The sequence below is a fragment of the Serinus canaria genome, chromosome 2, assembly GCF_022539315.1.
Source record: "Serinus canaria isolate serCan28SL12 chromosome 2, serCan2020, whole genome shotgun sequence".
In the NCBI taxonomy this organism is placed as follows: domain Eukaryota; kingdom Metazoa; phylum Chordata; class Aves; order Passeriformes; family Fringillidae; genus Serinus; species Serinus canaria.
In genome coordinates, this window is record NC_066315.1 from 70,518,565 (window position 1) to 70,540,772 (window position 22,208).

General features: G+C 40.4%; 1 protein-coding gene across 2 annotated transcripts in view; it reads right to left on the bottom strand.

The window, feature by feature from the left end:
* The window catches only part of CDH20 (cadherin 20), a 117,142-nt gene that overhangs the window by 46,280 nt on the left and 48,654 nt on the right, over positions 1-22,208 (bottom strand). Inside the window, exon 1 of one of the 2 annotated variants that reach the window (XM_050971418.1) lies at positions 7,427-7,585. The exons of the other annotated variant lie outside the window; for it this stretch is intronic. The gene's annotated coding sequence lies outside the window, so the exon portion shown is untranslated. Of the gene's footprint in view, positions 1-7,426; positions 7,586-22,208 lie in introns of those variants that run through there. 2 annotated transcript variants of the gene reach the window in all.

Genomic DNA, 22,208 nt, shown 5'->3' on the forward strand with positions numbered 1-22,208 from the left:
CCATTATCTGCTGTGAGCCATCTGGTTGCTGTCCTTCAGAGGGGAGAATCTTCCTCAGCTGTTTTGAGTCTGATTTCCCAAAGAAATGAGCTTATGCAGTAATATAATTGCACGGGTATTCTCTTAGCATTGTGAAAGGAGAGTTCCCAAGGATTGCTGTATTTCATAAAATCATAGGATCATTAATGTTGGAAAAGACCTCTAAGATCATTGAGTCCAACTGTTTGCCCAGTATTTCCATCTGCTCCCTGGGGATTAGCAGGTTTATTTGAGAAGTGAGGACCAGGTTGATGGTTTCACTGAGGAAAGTATGGGCTGTTATATAATCTCTTGACTAAGGGATCATCTTGCATGCAGCTCTGCCATAGTAACTGAGGTATGTTAGCTGTTATGACAAGGCAGCTGTAAGGAGCTGAAATTAATTCATATGAAGGAAGAGATACAAGGAAAAGACATTACCATAATAAACCAGGCTTTGTAGTTCTGTTCCTCTTCACTTGTTTGTTAAAAGTCTTTGAGAAAAATTTTATTTGCATATAAATTCTAGGGGCCTCCCTGCTGCTTTAAAGCATTTTCAGCAATCAGTAGAGCACATCAATGCAACCTTTTGAGTATGGATCTGAAAGTAAGGTATGGATTTCATTCACTGTTACTGATGGTCACTAAAAGGTCATTTAGTGCCTCTTCAATATTTAGGCACATCTCCTCTTTAGGCAGGGAGACATTGGGGTGAACAAAGAACTAATTATCCTGAATGCAGCACATGAACATGGGGAGACCCTACAAGCAGCAACTGCAGGGACATCAAGGCCCATTTCTCCCACTGTTGGTAGCCACTTCATGTGACCCCTCAAATAATTTGAAGATCCTTTCTCAGATGTGTAGGTGTACTTCAGCAACAAGAGTCTTCTTACATACATTCTAGATGTATTCCTTCTTACTTACGGATGTGCCTTTTTATCAGCAAGTTCTGCACCGCAGCCTTTTGAGGGACCAGGATGGGCTTGTCAAACTAGATCTCTGCTCTAGTGCTGAGATTATTGCCTTTGGAAATTGCCAGTAGCTGGTACTTCCAAATAGTTAAACTCCCTCTTCACATGCTTTGAAAGAGGTAGTTCAGAAATGAAAGAAATTCTGACAAAAGAAACTTGACATCAGAATAGCTGTGACTAAGAGCAGCAAAGAGGATTACACCAGGAAGCTGGAAAAATGGTACATCCCAAGTGGAAATGGAGTGGTCTTCTAGTCTGACACAAGTGAAATCCTAATGAGAGAACATGTAAAAAAAGGAAAAGTGGTATTTTTCTTAGATATTGAACTACAGATTGCTGGGAAAATGTGTGAGATGTGAAAAACATGCTTGCATACTTAAATAATTTGCCTGAAAGATGGTTACACAGGGAAATTTTGCTTCAAGTTAAAGCTGAAAACTCCAGACTTGATGTAATTTGTTTCTTCCTCCTTGTTGGAGAAGTCTGATTAATTAGGTATTTTGTATTTGAAGTTTCAGAGACGAGAAGAAGAAGTGGAAAATAAAGAACAATGGGAATAAGCACTAGTATTCAATGCTGAGGTCAATAATGTGATCCTGCTTGATACATAATCTTTAGTTAACCATAAAAAATAAGACTGTACTGTTGTGAGATGATGGAAATGGTGAGAACAATTCCTTGCTGACCCTTGTAATCAGTTTATGCACTGAAGCGTGAGTTTTGATTTCTTCCTTCTGACTGAAGAATCATTTTTTTCTCTTTAAAAATTGTAGCAGTATAAATACTAACTTCACTTTCTCCCTTTTTTTCCCTAGCCTTTTTCTGAAGCTTTTCAGCTTCTCTTTTAAATTTGGGGGAAGCATGAAGACATAGATTGATCCATTTTTATTTCATCAACTTCATAATAGCCAAAAGCCAGGTACAGTGCCCAGTGAAAATTGATGGGATATTATATATTATATTCTGTCTTCTCTCAAGTCATATAACCTACATTTTTGAAATCTCTTGCAAAATTAATCAGTCCACACTGAATTTTCCCTCAGGTACTTCAGAAACCAGCTAAAGCAATAGACAAAATTAGTGAATACCTTCATGTGATTACAGAAGATAAGTGAGTTCCTAGAGGAATGGCAGAGAAAAACTATTATACCTATATTTAAGGAGAAGGGAGCAGTGGGGAAGAGGAACCAGTGAATTAGTGAATTACAGAATCTCCATTATAACTTTAGTACATGGAAAACTACTGGAACCAACAACCACAGTTTCAGCATCTAGTGGATAATAAAGTCCTAGGGAATAGCAAACATGTATTTGTGAAGAACAAGTTGATAACAAAACCAGCCTGGTTTTCCTCTTTGGTTAAGATAACTGGCCTAGCCTATGTGCAATGAGAGAAATGCACTACAACTTGACCTTTGTGAAATGTCTCACACAACTCCACAACTCATTGTCAAAGGCAGCATAGGACAATAAGACCCAGGTGAAATGACAGTGACAGACTGGAAAACAACCTGAAGAACCACTGTCAGCAGCTCAGTGTTAAACTGGGAGTCAGCATTGAGTGGTCCTGCAGGGTTCTGCTTCATGCAAATGAATGGTTATGCTAACAGTTCCAAAAGGTGAGAAGGACATCAGGCTGGGAGATTTTGTAAGCACTTGGGAATATGGGGGTAGAATTCAAAATTATCTTGGTAAACTGGAGAAATGTTTGGAAATCAATACCAGAAAATTCAATGAGGAGAAGTGAAAACCAAAAGCCTTCGAAGAGCAGAATCAAATTCCCAGGCATAGAGAGGTGAGTAACAGCCCATGAGTCAGAATTGTAGGAAAGGAGATGACCAGAAAATGAATAGGAGCCAACACTATTGCATGGGTCATTCCAAAGGAGGAAAATGCCACTCTGTGCTGTGTCCACAGGATGCTGGGCAAGCTGCTTGTCTCGTGTCTGTGGAACATTTTTACTGGCAACCTCAACATAAAAAAGGCAGCACCTCACAGCTGAAAATGAGACATGGACAAACTCCCAAACTGCTGCCAGGAAAACAGCAAGGAACTTTAGCAGAGGTCTGGAAAAACAGGACTGGTGAAAAGGTTAAAATTTGTATTTTCTGAGTCTGGAAAAACAAGATTTGGATGAGGGCATAAAGCCAGATTTTAAAAAAGTATAATGCATACTAACAGGTATAACACAAAGAGTGCTGATCTGCATCTTAGTTTCCAGGACAGGTGAAGGTGAAGTAAGCCTACTTTGAAGCAAGAGGAATTTAGGTTACAAGCACACTAAACCTCTAAGAATAAGATGGGTGGGAATTGGAACAGGTGACTGATAGAAACTGTGAAATCTCATTTTTTTTGTTTATCTTTTAAGAAAAGTCTTGAGAGTAATCTCAGAAGTTGTTCAGGTGATCTTTGATTTGGCATCAGAAACAAAAGACAGAAGGAATTTAGAAAAGTCCTACATTTCTACAACCCTGAAATGCAAATAAAAATCACATCTTATAATGTAAAATAAAAGGTCTGAAGACTCATTATGTCTAGTCTACTCTATAAATTCTTTGGATCTTTCCACCTCTTTGTCTCCTCCTCTGTTAGGCTGAATCTACATGTTCCAGTTGTGTTTACTGCATGAGTACTCAAATAAACCAGCTGGTTGTACTGTGTGGTAGAGAGAAACCTTATCAGGCATGGATAATATTGTTAGGCTTGTGTGAACATACCAACTGAATCCTGGAATGATAGTGTTTCTCATGATAATTAGGAAAAAAAAGATGAAGAAAAAAGCCCTCATGCTTTTATTGATCATCACAAGAAATGGGTCTTTCCAGGGAAGGGATGATCAGAAGGTGTTTGTTCAGGATTGCCACACTGTGGGGCTAAAGCGGAATAAAGCATTTACTCCAGCTGTACTTTGTTTGCTCTGGAGGGTCCCCACTTCTGTAACAGCAGTAATTTCATGACAGGTAAATCAAATCCAGAGCTTTGTATGCTTAAATGGTGTTTCTTTTAAAAGAGACTGTCCTGTTAAGCAGGAGGTTGTACCCTCGATCCCAGTATAAGGACTTTTGTGTTGCAAGCTACTCTGTAATCTCCCTAACCACACCGAAGAGCTTCCTTACTTCATAAAATGACCATCAAAAGATGTTCTATTGATTCAGAAGGGGCCTCTGATTCTGCATGTGCTAATTGATACTTTATTAAAGTCTAAGTTAGCATACAAAAGTGCTAACTAGGCCAAACTCCCTGCAGCTTTGTAAAAGACCATTATTCCCCATTGCCTTTTAAATCCCTATATGAGAAGATAAGGACTATCTACTCATTTTTTCTCATTGATTCCTACCTCTGAGTATAGGTTCACATCTATATATCCAAGCAAAAATAATTAACTGACCCCTCCTATTAAGTACAAGGTATTTTCAATAAACAAAGTTTGAATGCCAGTGGCTCCATCCTAGCTTGCTGTACAGCATCACGGGGAACAGCAAGAAATGCTTCTTTGCATTAGGCAGTTAACATAGAAAAGAGACCCTAGGTATCTCTGCCTTTTAAAAATTGATTGACACTTTCTGTAAGAGTACAAGTGTTCTTTTTCATCTCTTTTAAACTCACTTTTTTGTTTATATAAATCCACCTAAATCTGGCATTGATTGTCTCACTTTTGGCCTATGTCTAACAGTGATGCTCTTTACATTACTGCATTTGATCTTGGACTTGCCATGTTTCAATGTGAATGGTTTCAATACGCATAAGAACCAAATTCCCCTCCCCAACCAATTTTTTTTTCCCCAAAAAAACTTCTGTCCAAGTCTCTAGATTTCTACAGACTTTCCTCAGGTGAAATCTTACTTGCTTGGCTCATCTGCACCTCCCAGGGTACTCTAGTAAGAATATTCAAGTGAGCAGAGCCATGAAGATATGACCTACAGTTCTGCAGATGCATTTAAAAGACATAAAAGAATTACAACACCTACCTATAGGTGTTTTAGGTACACCTGTAGGTTTGGCATTGAAATGGCAGAGTTAAATGCCTATATTGTATCATTAGCCTATCAATTGTTTCATTATCTACAATGAATAACGGCAGGCACAAAATATGTCTCAAGAAAATAAAATTTTATTCAGATACTATTTATACTACTGTGACATTCCTGGGAATGGATGTGCAATATAAATTCATAGTATTACCTGTCAAAAATCTATCACCTCTTCTCCAGCCCCTAGAATATCTTTCCTTCAAGAAATATTTTTTTTGCCAATCACATGACAATAAGCAAAATGCAGCCTAAATGAAATTTTCTACTTTTTAGTGCCAGAATGATCTCCAATTGCATAATATAAGGGGACTGGGTTTCCAAATATTTCACTCAAGTAAAATTAAATAGTATAATATAATGTTATATAAAATACTGTAAAGTGATATAACATAATTCAATATAATATGATGCATATGGAAAGCACAGTGTCCATTTTACCTAGGAGATGAGGTCTGCTTATGAAAATGCATCACTTGATAATACCAGGAAGGGCAAACCAAAGATGCATGCAGCTCACGTCCCAGCTCTAAGGCAGGGGGTTATGAGACACCTTTAAATCCATGGTTTGTGATGCACTGAAGAAATGATCAGATTTGATTAAGTTAGTTGCTGATAATTTCTAGTTAAATATTGAAGGTAGAGTAATAAACCAGTGAATGTGATTGACTTGGGAAGCCTCAGCAAACAGCAGCATTTTTAGAGGATTTAAATAGAGAAGTGGTACCTTACAAAACTGATATAGGCAGAAGCATGGCAGTCTGCTGGAGTGACACAGGCACGTGGAGGACTGGGATGTCCCAGTTCTGCACACAGGCAGTCTCAAGCACCACCAGCAAATTACTTGAGCTGTGGTTTGTCCGCTGCACCCACTCTGCCTGCCTGCACTTCCCACCTGCTCCAGCTGGCAGAGACCACAGCTGGGATGCCAGCCTTGAGAAGCACCTACCAATGGCTGAGGGTGCCTGGCTTGCACCCTCTCCAGCCGTTCTGAAATGGAGATGAAAGATCCCCTAGTGCCTGTCCTGGACGGAAGCTCTGCAGACTTTGTACAGCAAAAATCAGGCAGAGGAAAGTCTCTGCCCCATGGACTGCAGAATCTCTTCTTGTTCTGGTCTCAGAGACCCCCTGATAGAGTGCCACTCCACTGTGTGAGGAGTGTAGCTGGCTGGGGAGCTGGGGGGGATGGCTCCAGGGGAGCAGCGAGATAATCACTGCCTCTCATGCAGGGTCAGAAGCAGGAGCAGGAAAGTGAGGATTTCCCTATGCATGGGAACCACACTGCTTGGCTTGCAGAGGATTTTCACAGGCAGCCTGTTTTTGCAGCTTTTTTATATTAAAAATGCAGGAATTTATTCTTTAATGATAATCCCCACACAACATCAACTTCAGAGAGTGGACTCTGTAGCAGTAGTTCCTGGCCATTTTACTATGAAGAAAAACTGAATAAACTAGAAAAATGTGAACAATGTCACTTGGAAAAAAATATGTCAAGGACAATAAAACTTTTGATTTCTGGTTTAATATTCATTCAGTATTTCAAGAAAAAAAACACAGGCTCTGTCCAACATTATTAATTAGCACGAGCTTCATTCACTGTAACTCTTCTTTCTCTTCAAAGAAACACACACATTGTTATATATCCCATATTTTGTGTTCCCACAAGGCTCATTTCAAAACAGCTTGTGTTGTTTCTGATGCAATACTACATCAATCTGATTATATTGTACATAATAAGATATGCCCTCAGATAGAGAACTGCATGGATTTTTATTTAGAAGGATGCCTTTGATGTTGTGTGAACTAGGAAATTTTAAAATTCTACTGAAATAAAAATGAAATTCTGTGCCACTGTAATCAGTCTTGATCCACTACAGGAGTCTGGGCTCTGCATAAGTGCCAGTCTAATCTACTTCTAAATATAAGCTTCCATCTAGACAGTCAAGACATGCAGATTAGCTCTTTGAACAGGAATTTTCCGAAAGCACAAATAGAAATGTATGTGCCTAATGCCTATTTTACAAAACATCTTTTCAATTAGAAGAGTTTTGCAACCAGTTTAAGAATAATTCGTCCACGTCACTGTCACTTTCCAGTAATGCCTAGGCCTAAACTTCCAGTTTCCTTGAACAGACTGTAAGGAGCAAATAATGGAATTATTCTGAGCTTCTTATATGGATACCAGTGAATGCAACAGACAGCCACCAAATAATTCTGAAGCACTGTCTCAGACAGCTTGTCCACATATTAGAGAACATAGCATATGAATTGTTTCTTACCAACACAAAAATACAATGCTTTTAAAATCTTTCCTTGTTTTGAGCAATCCACTGCATACAATAGGGAGCAACAGAGAAATTGTACTTTCTGCCACTGAGAAAAATAAATAGTAATATTACAACGTACCTTTCACTATGTTTGCATTTCTCTGTTCTTTCATTTGCTGCTGTAGCTCAGTTTACACACTGTATTTTTCTTATGCTCTTCTGGGCAATGTGTGCAACAGGTTGCCTCAGCAGCTCTGCCCTCTTTTCAACACAACCCATTCCAAAGAACAAGTCTGGTTTGTACTACAGCATGCAGCAACTTTCAGGAAAAAGACAAGACATCATCACAAACCAATCAGACACTCTTTGTCTGATGATCTAGCCTCTTTCTCAACTGATGCACCAGTGTGTGTGAATGGGACCAGTAATCCAGGCACCATTCGCTGGAAACCATGCCGGGAGAACATAAGCTACATGGGTGGACAGTGGGAACAATAGCAAATGTTTCATGTTGAGGTGGTTGGGAATGAATAATGCATGTGTTGGGGAAACAGTTGCCCTGTTCTGGTGTAGAGGGCATGGAAAGAGTGGGTGTGAGAGGTGCTTCCCTGGCCATGTTAGCATTTCTAATTAAAACCAGAATCTGCTTGGACCCAGAAGACACCGTATGATGAGAAAATAATGCGCAAACTTTCAAGGGGGGACAAATTCCTATTACATAGACCCACAGAAGAAGTAGCTCAGATGCAAATGCAGTATTTTATGTAGGCAAGCAGGCACTCACAAGTGAAACCAAAGGACCAAGAGAAATCCTAGCAGGTGACATGTTTTGATCTGGTATTCTTTAGATACACCATATAAATGAATGCTTCATCTTAGAAGAACTACCCTTTCAAATTATTGTTAATTAAGTAATAATCCCTGAGAAATGTGTTGTTACCAACACTTAGGAGCAACTTTATTATGCTTTCCCCAGGCTATTAATGCTCAAACACAATGGCCGCTAATTGCAGTAAGAACTAATTTCCCAGCAATTACACATGCACTTTCTAAGTATCTGGTGGCACAGCTCTTGCTTTTAAACTTTGTTTTTTCAACTTATCTAACTAGAGCATTGGTCAGTCATAAAAATTTTCTAATCGTCCTGCACAGAAATTACCATTAACAAAAAGAAAGCTGATGTTCGCCACCTTCGTACATTATTAATTTTTTGTCGCAGACAACAACAGCAAAGGTTATAATCCCTAAAAACAATGCATCAGCTCTAAGTTCAGCAAAGCTAGCAAAAGCATTTTCAATCAGGGCTGTGAGCTTTGGATAGGTCTCGACAGCTCCTTTAAAAACAAGAAGGGGGTCTGCTGTTTTCTAAGTTTACATTACAGATCTTCTTCTGTAATATGTTATTAATGCAATAAGAAATCATTTTTGGGATGCCAATGACCAAACTTTGGCATTTCTTCCTGTCAGCTGTTTTCAGTGTAGATAAATTAGGTGGCCATAAGAATTATTATTATTTTTGAGCATTGTTAAAGGGAAAAATTTAGAAAATTAATCCAGAGGCATAGGGAAAAAAAAATCTACCTGGAATTTAAAGTGATTTTCTCCACAAACACTTTTCCCCTTGGCTCAGGAGCAGAGTATAAGGAAAAAGCCTTAAAGAATAGCTGCCTTTGTCATTACATTTTAAAAGCATTCACATGACAATTTAAAAAGAACTGCCATTTCAGCTATTTCTTAAATAACCTCTTTCTTCCCCTATAATCATGGAATATATTTCTTTCACCTTTTGACTAGCACTTTGGTTTTTTTTTTTTAATAAACTTACACACTCATTTTGCAGGAAATTATATTTTAAAATGCTTCTCAGAGGTGTTTTATCATAACACTTTCATTTGGGTTGAATTAATGTTGAATCCTGATTTTCAGAAATTGCAGGAGAGGAAGAGAGGCAGAGAAAGAGAAAAGAAAAAAAGCTTAGCTTCTACCCCAGCTCCAAAACACACTTACCTTCAATTCACATTTCTAAATCAATCTTAGCATAACCTTTATCTGTAATAACAGAATTATTCTGGTACTTCTGAAACACAGACCGCAGCAATGTAGTTATCTGCTGGACTAGCCAGCCAAGAGTTTTTTCCCCACTCTCTTCACCAGTGCACAGTTTGTTTCAAGCCTTCAATGCCACGGTGTCAGTCCTCGCTTCACAGTTTTTATTCCTTTTTCTTTTTTTTTAGGTCCTTGTCTCTCTCTTTTCCCCATTAAGATGCGGATGGGCTGGTACCTCAGCCAATATGTCTATACATGCCTGAATAGACTTGCAGAAAAGCAGGGTCTCCTTTTGTCTGGGCCCGTGAGGCTGTATGTCATTCCGCACCGACAGGCAAGGGCTCCTCTCTCTGTGGGAGATTTCCAATAATTGCCAGAACAAATTAAACTGGGGCTTATCTGTTCCTCTCGCTTTTCAGCTAGAAAATGGAGGAACAAGACCAATTTTAGCTGGTGACAATGTGGCATAGAAATAGATTGGATACAGCTTATGTGAAGTCATGCTGTAGATAGCAGGGGCAGGACACTGCTCGGAGGAGTGAGGTGATGTTGTGCTACATGGACTCAGTGGATGCCCCTGATCTGGCAAACAGGAAATGGGTTGGGAGGTAAGAGCAGACTATCTAGTTACCATTGTCACAAGTGAAGGACTATTTCTGATAATACATTTAGATGTGGCACTCAGGGACATGGTTTTGCAGTGGACTTGGCATGTAGGTTAATGGTTGGACTTGACCTCAGAGGTCTTTTCCAACATAACCATTCTATGTTTCTATACTGGAGTGGACTGGGCAGCCTAGAAACACAGTATGGACTGCAGATATGTAGGCATGTTTTGCAAAATAAAAATGAAGTGTACAATAAATTCTGGATATTCCCCCACACAAACACAGCTCCTTCCCTGCCTTTGTCCCCCACCACTTACATCTTGTGGTGTCTTAATCTACATGAAAGCATCACAAAGTACAGCCTTAACCTGTGATAGATCAATGGGGAGAGTTCTGCCTTGTCTCTGCAGTGGGTATTTGGAAGTCTTGGGCTGAAAAGACTGTATTAAAAGATAGTATAGTTATCAGACACAAATTTTCTATAGCAAAGAGCTGTCATCTTCCTTTGCAGATGAAATAAAATGAGCTCAAAGTGCTTTCTCCAGGCAAAGCCAGACTGGAAACCACACAAAGGAATGAATTCTTTGACACTGTCTGACAGATAGAAATCTGAACGATCAGATTTGAAAGGGACCCTTAATTCTTGGGGCTGCTGAATGCCAATGAGAAGTATTTGGATCTTCTCTTGACCAACATGATTACAGCTATCAAATGAGAATATGTCAAACACCTTTCAACAAACTGTTGTCAGTCAAGCTCTAAAAAGCCATCATTCACTGTAAACTATCTTCTCAACTACTACTCTGTCTTGGTCAGACTCCTCCAGCCACAAAGTCAGTGAGAAATTAAGAGAGAAAAAAACTCCAGCAGTTCTTAGTTCTTTTCAGCTCTTTTTTTCTCAAGCTCTCATGCTCCTGACCTATGTCAGAAAATCAAGCATGAAGCTGTGACAGAGTAATTAACAAAGATCAGAGGAGGTAACTTCAGGTTACTGGAACTGGATGGAACATCTCTTAGTAAGGTCACCCCATGTCCTATCACAGGACACCAGAAAGAAGAGATCACCACCTCCCTCTCCACTTCCCTGTCAGGAAAAAGGTGTAGACAAGGTCACACCCCTGTCTCCAATTCCCTAAGCAGAACAAACCCAGTATCCTCAGCCATTCCTCCTAGCTCATGCCCTTTACTCCTTTCACCATCTTAGTTGCCCTCCTTTGAACACATGCTAATACTTTAATATTCTTATATTTTGGAGCCCAAAACTGCACACTGTACCAGAGGTAAAGTCATGCCTATGTTGAGGTGCAGAATATTTTCTATAAAACTTGGGACAAATGTTTGCTTAACAGAATAAAGTACTAGGGTCTTGCCTTTGTCTTTTTTACAGAAGAGTTCATTTTAGCATGACACACAAAAAGCAAAAATCTAGTAAAGGAAGTGAAAACACGGGAAAAACAAGACATAAAAAGCTTAAAAAGCATAAAAGTCATAAAAAGCTTTGCTGCAGCCACAGTGAGTGAAGACTGGCCACATGCAGTTTTGTGTGGGTGAGCTCATGCTGCCTTGCTGCCCCTATCCTTGGAGGTAGACAGTCCTACCTGAGGGCTCCCTGGATGGGGGGTTTCCTCCATTCTAGTAGTCCTGGAACAAGAGGCAGAGTGCCCCTGCAAAAAGGCAGCACCTCCAACCATGCCAGAGGAGTCAAGTGGGAGAGGAACTGGTGCCTGACTCACCCCTTTTCCACTTCCCCTTGTTACTGATGGCTCAGATAATTTCTTATAGTCTTTCCCTCCAACAATTGGAAACAATGGCTCAAGTAAAGGAGCTTCCATTTGGATTAAAGCAGGGGATCCTGACTGTATGGCAAGCAGCAGCCTTTAGTGCAATAGTGGGTGGTCCTGAGGGGTCAGAGCTCTCATGCTCTCATGACTGAGATGCATGTCTCAGCCAGCAGCTCCATGCAACTACTTAGTTTATCAGCAGTTTGGGCTGGTAATTACTGGTGAATATCAGGCCAAAGAGGCTTGGCCTTCCCTTGACAGGACAAGCTAATCCCCTGACCTGTGTATTGAGGACTGCCTGTTCCGCTGTTTGATGTACTGGGACAGAAATGATACCAGGCTGATCTTTGTGCTGCCGGCCTTGTGCTCAGAGCCGGAGCACTCCGAAGGCCATGGCAGCTGCTCAAGCTTTTTCTTCATACACTCCTATCAATTTTTTTCCTGGTTCAGCAAACCCCCAGTGCCCCAACAGAAACAGACCCCTTCCATGTTTCAACCTGCAGTAGCTTTGGAGCACTTGTGTCACTCTGCATTATGATTCCCCAAGTTTTTAAAAGCTGTGGAAGGGCTGGAAAAAGTAGTGAATGGGAGATTCCACTTGCCACAGATACTTCTTACTAATTCTGCAGATGGTGTTCTTCCTTCTGAACAGGACATTAAAATGAGTTCTTGCTTATGTGAGGCTATTAAAAGATGCAGTAGTCCATTCAAAAAGGGCAGTAATGAAGTCTTCTGTCTCCTTTCCAAATTCCAAATCAGTTTAATGACATGTGCAAGGCACTGTGCAAAGCCCCATCAATGGATGCTGGATTTCTGCTAATACCTTCTGTCTAAGTAAATTCCCTTTGTTGTTTCATCTGTGTGTGGCAGTCATCTTCAATGCCTACCCTGGACTATTTGAGGGTGTGCATCCTCTTTCACTGCTGCTCTGCTTTATTTCAAATGTGGTCTGGGGAAAAATGAAATGATTCTCGCCCACTTAAAATCTTGAAAGATTTTATAATTGTACGTTAATTATTCATCACTGGTAGAATTACACATACTAATGTTTTCCTCAAATTATAGTGTACCCCCCTGAGCCATAAATATGTTAAAGAGCTGTAGATCCTTAAAAAAATTTGGCACAGAACTCAAATGAATTTCACCAAAGAGGTAGGATCAAAATCAGGTTTTGTGAATAGAGAATCACTTCATCACCTAGGGAAAAGTTTAGAGAAGGAAACAACAAAGAGCTCAGAAATGTGCGTTGTTGATAGCTTATAGTGTGCCATGAAGCCTTTACATCAGACAGAACACAATTCAGAGCCACTCAAGCTCATCACCATATGCACAGCAAAGACACTGAGATCTCTGCTGAGCACAGGACTGCTTAACACCAGCCTCACAATTACCCTATAGGCTGTCCAGGCTGATTAACTACGGACATCAACAAAAATAATGGCTGGAAATTCCTGCAGCTAAATATATCTTTGCCCTGTAAAGCTGGTTTGGGTCTAAATACAAAGTTGTCTGCACAACTGTGTGTAACAATCAACTACCAGCAGCAACCCTTAATGGCTCTGTTCAATGTAAACTGTGCACTTAGGAGTGATTGTGGTGTAATTATAGAAAAATACATTAACAAGTAAAGCTTTAAAGCAAAAAAAGCACCCAAAAATCAAATAGCAAGTTGGAAATTATGTTATGAATCTCAGGTAAAGTCAATACAAACTGAAGTCATTTTACATAGGGATAGCAATAAAGAGCACTGGTAGTAGGTTGTTGTGAACGTGTTGGTGAATGTTCTGTTGTTTTGTTGCTTTTTCTAAGTCCTACCAACAGATGCAATTAAAATAAAACAGGACTAAGTTCTAAAAAGGAATCTTCTGCAGTGGTAATCACAATAGACTTAATGACTGCCAGCTCTCTATTTCCAATAGGAGGCAGCTAGAAACTTTCCACTCAGTACGGTGGCATTAATGCTGGAATTTTCCTTTCCTCTCAAGCCTGACAGAGTCCAGGGTCTCAGTGAAATAATGGACCACAGGCAGTGAGCAGTGAGGTGAGAAAGGATGTTGGATATTGTCCTGTGGCTAGACAGAAATGCCAGTACAGGTGAAAGCCTGTGTACCTACATATACATGGATATACTTTTTAGTTACCCTACCATCTTTCTAGCCAAGAGAATTCAGCAACTTCCCAAATTTGTGGTAGAAAAGGCAGAGCAGGAAGCTGCTGCTGGCCAGTGGGGAAGTCTTACCTATGGTGCCTTGCATGAACCCAGGACCTTGCTGGCCTTTCCACTAATGGTGACTGGAAAACACAAAAGATTGCTGCAAGTGGGAGGAGAGTGCAGGCAGCTCAAAACCATTCTATGCTTTTTGGCTGTGGCACTGCACTAACATGAAGAAAGTCTGAGGAGCCCATACTCAATTATTTAGATTTGTCTTGTCTGTCCAGACTGAAGAACTATGCAGGGTCACGGAACTGTTATCTCGTGTCTCTTATGTCGGCAGATGACAGGATTTTTGTTACACAGGAAAATCATGGACACATACATCTTATGTGATCTGATACTACTCAGCCTGCCTGCACTCTCCAGCAGTACATGAAATATGCAGCCCATGTCAGCTGCTCAAAAGGCACATCCCTGGCACTTCTTGTGAGCTGCAGTCTCATCAGGAAATAAGATGCTATAAATCATTAAATCAGCACCAATCAGCCACCTATTGCTGTGCAGAAGAAAGGCTCACTCAACAAACATTCCTAGTAAGAAATAACCACTAACAATGAGCCCTGCACTAATTTCTACATTATCTAACACAGGCTACAGTACCAAAAAAATCCCTATGTCCACTGCTACTGAAATGAACAAGCATTAGTAATAATAACATTCAAAAAGCTGTTTGTAAATGCTGTGTTTGGATCAATAATTGTGCACTCATTTAAGGGCCCTCAGAACTGGCAGCTCCCACTGACATGAAGCATCCAGAGAGACATTCACTGACCATGTTTCATGTGAAATGCTAGGGATGGTACAGTGGCAGACAACTTTGTTGTGAAAAACCTAGCACCTTATAGCACTTTACTCTCCAGTTTATGTGATTGGAAAATACAATTTCCCCATAATATAACATGCATTTTCAGGGGTAATTTTCAGCTGAAACAAGCACTTTCCTTCAGGTTTCTCATAATAAGTGAAGTTGTAATTTTTTTTCTTTTCTTTACTGTTGGCTTTTGGAGAGGTCAAGGACAAGCAAAGGTAAAAGAATTTCAGGTTTCTCAGGCTGTCTTGTAAATATTAGGTACAACCTACTCTGGTCTGTGCAAGCACAAAGTTACTGCTCTGAAGTTTAGCCATATGGAAAATTTCTCTTTGGCCGAGGAGAGAAGGAAGCTCTGCTCATCCTCCACTTCTAGGCCCTCTTCTGCTCTCTCTACCATCTCACTAAGGCAGACCCTTTCATCTCCCTTGAATTCTCAGTCTGAGCAAGATGAGGGGTTTATGCAGCTTTTTTGCACCTTTCTCTGAACACCCAAAACTTTTTTGGCTTTTCAGTGCAGACACAAACGTTCCTTTCCTTTGCCTTTTTCGAGTATCACTTGACTTGTAACAGAAAGGGGGCAGTGACCTATTTCTGTAAGGCTGGCATGGAAAGTTTGCTAGCACTCATTTTGCTCATAAGCAGCCTCCCTAGGCTCTGCAGATGTTTAAACGGTTCAGGGATGCCCAGGAATCACTCAGGCAGCAGAGGAGCTGCCTCTGATACACAGCATCTGTACAGCCTGCTGTGATTTGAAGCCTCAAAATTCAGCTGCATATCACATTGCTGGGAGTAATGCCACTTCTATTGTCTACCTAGAGAATAAAGGATTTTTAGCTGGATTTCCCAAAGAAATGGGTGTACAGTAGTTTCTTTCTGCCTGTCAGTCCTCATCTAAGAAAACTGGAATCCATTTAGCCAATTTCCACCCTGTTTGACGGAAAAGATGTTATAGTGTATAGGGAAGAGGATTATCTGTGATACACCCAAAGGACTTATTTTTTCACAGAAAATTTTGTATAAGCATGCATTTGGGTTGAGAGCAAGCTCTTCAAGTATATCTGCTTCTTTAATATGCCACATATACACTGCTTGCATGGTTGTCTAATGGATGTCATCTTCTTAATGTGTATTTACAGACAGTTTAAAATATGCACTGGGATCTTAATTTGGAATGAGAATGATAGTATGCAATTAAAATCTGAAATGAAATACAGCAAGAACATTGTAGGTTGTAATTGCAATTATTACCAGTAAAAAGATGACATGCCTGAGATATGGTCTGTCTATCATTTTGTGAGTGGAAGTTCCTCAAGGAAAGAGGTGCTATTTGTTATAAGGTTGTACACTGCCAGTAAGAGCGGTCACCTTGATCCTCTCTACTAACATAATAAAGCTAAGCTGAATTGAGTCAAGGGAAGATAAAACCAGGCAGTATCACAGAAGACCATGAGTGACACTAGAGTACTTTCCCAAGTTTTAGAAGATGGTGCCAGCACTGCATCTTTAGCAATCTCTGTGTGGTAAAAGTTAGTGACCTTTTAATGGTGACAGTTATATGAAGTAGTTTGAATAATTACCTCTGAAAAGATCCTTTTATATCTCTTTACAGACATCCTGCAATGAGATGCTCTTTTGTGGCATTTTCATTTCCATTCTAAACCATATTAACGATTCACAGACTTGGAGAATCAGTTGGGGAGGAAAAAAAAACCCAAAACAATTTGCTGCTTTCAGTGCTATTGCTTGGAGGCTCTGCCTCAGAAGCAGCCGAGCACTCTCTGCAGCTATGATGGCTGAGAGCTCCTCACCATAAGCAGGGAATTTGGGGCACTCTTCTCTCACAGTACCTTCTCCATTACAACTGCTACCATGCAGATAATGGGGAAAGAGCATTGATAACAGCTGCAAAGAGCAGTAAACAAAGCTACAAACAAAACTGCTTAGGGAAATTATCATTTGGTGTTGCTGGCTTTAAAACCTGCATCTGTAAGTTTGCAAATAATTGCTTTTACTTAATTCAGTATAGAGCATACTGCAACAGAAAAAATGCGGGAGGAAGGAGGAGATGAAAATTGGAGAGAAGGAGACTGTGCAACAAGCAAGAGAAGAGACCTTAAAGTTATAAAGCAGTTTAAAACATCAGAGGGTATTTTTTGTTTGTTTTTGTTGTTACAGCTGTTTTCTTTTTTCTAACAGATGTTCAAGGAAATATCTGCAGATTAAGAAATATCCTGGCCATATAGGAGAGGAATAGAAGCTTAATTTTATCTCTGCTCTTCTGCAAGAAATCACTGAGGTGTTGGACTCACTTGTATTAATTTCATCAAACACTTCTGCATTATTATTAGCCTGCAGGAAAGCTAAGCCTACATAGATCTAAACCTCCTTCACTCAAAAGACAGATCCCAAATCACTACTCCTTTTCTGTTTTGCATTTTCCACAAGGTAGACAGAATTAAAAAAATGTTTAGCAAGGAGAAAGAGTCTCCACAATACCCACACAGACCTGTACAGGATATGAAATGGACTTTTGAAGCACTTTGTCCCATGTTCTTTTAGCTTGTTGGTAAAGTTTAAAACAAAGGTGATGACAACTGATAACAAATATTCATCTTCTCAGGAAAAAGTACCCTCAACATCATTATGAAGCTGATGCTGAAACTTAGTTTTGTGAGATTCCGAGGTGGCATCCTCAAACACTTAGCAAGTCTCAATCAACTTTATTTTTCTCTGAGGCTTGTTCATGGCTGCAAACCATCAGTCAGTTCTCTAAGATCTATTGCAGGTGGAGACAGTTCCACTGTTTTGAGAATCCTGATGTAAAGGGGTGTAGGGCATGAAAAATACAAACCTAAGGAATAATCAGGCAACCAGAGTTTTCCCAAGAGTTTAAATATTCTGTTAAAAAACCACTCTGAGTGACAACAGTACTTCAACATCAACTTTCCTTATATTTAAATGGACTAATTCTTGTGAGAAACAAAGAAGTGGGGTAGAAGGAGGGAAGGCAGGTTTTTATTCCAAGATCTAAGCAGCTGCTGTACAGAACATGAGAAGCACAGAGCCTGAGACCTCATAAGAAAACAAGCATCCTTAGGTCCTTTCTTGACATTTTTTTCACCCCCAGTGAATATTTTCACAAATTCACTTGATCTGATACCTTCTGTCTTTAATTAAGGTGCTGGCAGGTATGTTTTGCTTGAATTCATGCCAGAGGGTTTATTCTAATCTCCTCCTTTTATGATATGCTCATCTGGAGGAGCAGAAGAAAATGATTCACCAGTTCCTGTGAAGGGGACATACATACTCCTTTAATTGTGTTGGAAATCCCCGTGAACCTCAGCAGAAGAGAAACATTCAGAAGACATGACCCCTCTAAAATATTCAGTATTTTCTGTCTGCTGTGGGCTCTGACCCCCTGCCTTGCAGTGAGCAGGAGTGAAGTCACTGAGTGGTCCCATGGAAGTTTGTGTTGCTGCAAGAGCTGAGGGAGACCCCTTTGGAAGGTCTGAGGCAAGAGAGCAGAACCTGTCTATAAGTCACATATTCATATGTCCATATTCATCAGAAAGTCAGAAGTGGGAAAAAAGGATCAGTCTAGACTGCTTCTAACACAGCTACTCAACCAGGGCCAAATTTGCCATTGATGCATATTAAGAAAGCACTTATGAATAACTCACAGAATAAGGAATCAGCATGAATACATGTATTGCAAACTGGCCCCAAGCAGGGAAAAAATGTTGCTTGAACAATATCCAGCAAATATGCTATTCAGCTGATCTGTATGGTTTTTGTTTAAAAAAAATCAACAAAAACCTCCCCCTCTCTTCCCACTATTCAGATTGCTCTCCAGAAGTGGTACAATATGTTCCTGCCATTGTAAGCATCCAGCAGCCCAACCCACGCTGATGGTACAGCTCTGGCACAGCACATCCTACAATGAAGGGCTCCCAGTGTCCATGAACCTGCTTTCAATGCTCTCTGTAGCTGCTATTGACAGAAAGGACCCAGAGGAGATGCCCCCTCTCCCTCACCCACCTTTTTTCCTTCACACCCTGCTCCACAGTTGCCCTTTGATGAGATCACATAGCAGTGCTGATTTATATTTTCACATTTTGACTGCTGCAGCATTTTTCTGTCCCCCTCTTCTTGGGGCATTTGTTAGCAGCTTGGTTTACCTTTACTAGCTAAATGGGAGGCAGTGATGGTGCACCCAGCTGGCAATGGACAGAAAGAGCCAGACACAGCCCAGCAGCACCAACATTGTGCTTGGAGCCCCCAGACTGTCTCAGGACTGAAACACACGCCTCTATCAGAAGCTGTGAAAGTTTGTCTTTAATTAAGTCCAACAAAGATACACTGGGGCTCAGCAGGCTTGTGCTTTTGCTGCTAAGGTAAGGTAAGGCATCACTCCATTCTGTTGGCTTAAAAGAGGAATCAGCATGAACTGTATAATTAAGGGCGGAAAGGAGAAAAAAATGAAATTGAATTAAACCTGACAGCATAATGCAAAGAATCAATAGCTTTATTTGCTGCTTAATGATGATGATACTGTTCTCATTTCATTATGTGTGAGTCACAACCAGATTTTTGTTGGCTTAATTGTATTCTTTAGCAAGTAAACTGAGGCATAAAATTTACAGCAGCAACACCTGTTTAAAAAAGCTTAAGAATGTCATCAGTTGGTCCAGAGCAGTGAAATGAATTTGCATACCAGCACATTAGATTATTATTTGCTTACCAGCACACTAGATTATTAAGACATGACATTCTTTTTCTTCCTTTCTTTTTCTTTCTTTTTCTTTTTCTTTTTTTCTTTTTCTTTTTCTTTTTCTTTTTCTTTTTCTTTTTCTTTTTCTTTTTCTTTTTCTTTTTCTTTTTCTTTTCTTTTCTTTTCTTTTTCTTTTCTTTTCTTTTTCTTTTTCTTTTTTTTTTTTCTTTCTTTTTCTTTTTCTTCTTTTTCCTTTCTTCCTTTTTTAGCAATAACATATTAAAGGCTTCTTTTGTCTGACACGACAGAAACCCCAAACATCCTCTGGCAGTGCATCTTGTGATCTGAGCCCTACAATGACCTGTTTCAGTTTCCACATGTTTGGGATTAGAGAGTAAATCCTAGATCACTCTGTGAAGTGACTCCAGCTTTTGTCAATGGTTGAACAACACTGTATTTTTTGCCTTTCCTTTTCATGGCCTCTCTACCAAAAATATCATGTAAAAGAAGCAGAAAGAGGAACAGAAGTGGGTGAGAAAAGAACTCAGAGGAGACAGCTGAGGAAGGAATGACTGTCACAAGACTGAAGGCATTGTAGGTGGTTTTTTTAAGCAAAATGGCAATGGGAAGCACTCATTCATTTTATTCTGAGGTCTTACAGAGTGCTTCAGCCTCCCTTTTCCCCCAGCATCATAGGGGCTGTTTCTCTCACAACCCAGGGGCACAAATTCAGTGCTGCAGATGCTTCTGGGTGCTTGGACTGCCCTGTGACTCCTCCAGGACCCAGCTGAATGCCCAGAGGAGGGTGAAGGTGGAGGCACAGCCACATCCATCCTGGACTGGGCTGCTACAATGGGCAGGTGCCAGGGAATATTCTGGCCCACATCCCTCAGCAAGGACAGGGATGCCAAGTGCGACTGCTGCTCCTCAGATTTGGCTGGAAGTGGCAGGTCTTTCTGATTAAAAACCAGTAGTTTACTTTTGCCAGAAAAGCTCTCCTTTCCCTCCCTTTTGTGCATTCTGCAGTGCCTGTGCCACCACTGGACATTCCTGTTCCAGGGCAGCAGGGGACTCAGTGATTACTGCCATTTTCCAGTTGCCTTTGCTTTACAGATCTGCCCTGAGCTCTGGTCTCAATTACCAGGGATTGCATATTTTAATATAACTCTGAACTGCTGAAGTGAGGAGCTTTAAACAGCTCAACATCACAGCTGAGGTCTAATATTTTTTCCTCTAATCAGAAGATCTTTGCTGTGGAGACGTCTAGAGGTGGCCCTGACAATGGGGTGTCTGCACAGAGCAGACAGATTTTCATAGCTTCTGTAGAACCTGCAGATTTCCTTGGGGACCTAATGAATTAAACATTAAACCAATGTATGTTGCAGTAGATACAATCCCATGATTAAATTCTGAAAAAAAAAATTAAAAAGACATCTACACGTGAAGACCTGCAAGACCTCTATGTCCCACAGCATGGCTGGGAGTATTAAAATGCAGTGTTCTCCTAGGAAGTTCTGCTACAGCAAAAATCACATCGTGCATGTCTGTGATTATTATTTCATGTGTGATTTTCTGCATAACATACATTCAGCTTGAGACTAAAGGGGATATTTAGGGTCTGACTGCAGACCCTGCAAACCATATGTACACCTGGACTGGCAAAGTCTTTTACACAGCTACCAAGCATGAATGGCTAATTGGCACAACTGCACTGCTGCTGCTGGACCTCGTACAGTTCTGTTGGCCTCGCTGCAATTAATCAGGTTGCGACTAATTAGCTCTCTGTAAACACTTCTGAGGGTGATGCTTATGACAGAACAGAAACCTCAGTTCCTCCTGTCTGCCTATCTGCATCGAGTCTGCAGGACAAAATAAAGGGAAAAGCCACAGGAGAAACTCAGAATTTTGTTAGACCCCCTGAGCAAGAAGATGCTCTTTTTATGTGGTAATTTTTCCCAGTAAAGTTACATACAAATGGATCGAAATCCCCCTCCTCCCCTGTCTTTAGGCTGTTGAATGCCTTATTAGATGCTTTTCTCCTAGAGACAAGGAATCCCTGACAGAGGACTATTAGCCTATTGGAATGATAATTCAGGATCTTCCCTCCAAGTTCATGAGCCCTTTTCTTATACACAAGGCCAGGAAGGATTTTAAGGGAACTGCAAACTAAAATATGCTGCCCAGTTCTTTCCATGATAGCTTTTGGGAATAGAAAAGGAGAGTGCTTTGTGAGCAATTGGTGTCCACTCCCTTCCATTGCCATGCATTCATTGTCTTCACATTGCTCATGGCTAGTATTTGCTACTTTCCTTCTGTGAAAGCAGAAAATTGGAGTAAGGGCATCATCCACTTCTAAGGAGGCTGTGACAGCTAAAGCTTGTCAACAGCTTGGGTAACTGGGGACCAGAGAGCTGGAGACCACAGACCTCTGTGCTGTGTACCAGGAGTTGATATTTCAGTGCTGGCACATGCCAATCTTTTTCCACCTAGAGGGGAATCTGACTCTTAAACAGCCAGGAGACTGAAGGTCTCTGACTTCTGAAGGTCCCTCTAGCCCTTCAAATAAAGATTTTAAATGGAGGCCCAATGTCTGATTAAATAATGTACCAGGACTGGTTTTGCAGAGATTTCTGTTTTGTGAACTGTTTAAATTGCTTTAAATACAACGGAAAGTGAAGGTTACTTTTGTTTTGTTTTTCTCCTCTGAAACCTTAAATAAATGAAGAAAGAATTGAAGAATTAGAAAGAA